Here is a 493-nt window from a genome sequence, read left to right on the forward strand (position 1 = left end):
CAAGATTAAAAAAAGCGACGGGACGAGTGAAAAAAAGAACGCAAGGAAATGAGCGCTAATCCATTAATTTTAATTTGTTGTTGCTCCGTGTTTCAAGTTCGTCTTCCAATGACCAGCGGCGAATCTCGGCGCTTGCACTCTCTCTCCCAGCAATGTTGCCCAGCACTAACAAACTCTTCTGAGGTCAGCGTTCCAATCAGCAACCGCACTCTCTCATTACCTCTACCTGCCACCTGCGCATCCTCTTGATCTCAGCAAATCACACCTTCCTGTCTGCCCTAAGCACCTACACACTCTCCTGGACTTAGCGTTGTCCTCGTCACCTGAACATATCCTGAGCTCAGAATTCCCTTCAGCACCCGCGCCCTCCTTGGACCTCACCGTTCCCCTCAGCACACGCGCCCTCTCTTGACCTCAGCGTTCTCCTCAGCACCCGCGCCCTCCTTTGACCTCAGCGTTCCCATCAGCACACGCGCCCTCTCTTGAACTCAGT

At 52.7% G+C, this 493-nt stretch overlaps 1 protein-coding gene across 1 annotated transcript in view; it reads right to left on the bottom strand.

Moving 5' to 3' along the window:
* The window catches only part of LOC119593792, a gene marked incomplete in the record, with an annotated part of 129,698 nt that overhangs the window by 70,315 nt on the left and 58,890 nt on the right, over window positions 1-493 (bottom strand).

The sequence above is a fragment of the Penaeus monodon genome, chromosome 32 (assembly GCF_015228065.2).
Source record: "Penaeus monodon isolate SGIC_2016 chromosome 32, NSTDA_Pmon_1, whole genome shotgun sequence".
NCBI lineage: Eukaryota > Metazoa > Arthropoda > Malacostraca > Decapoda > Penaeidae > Penaeus > Penaeus monodon.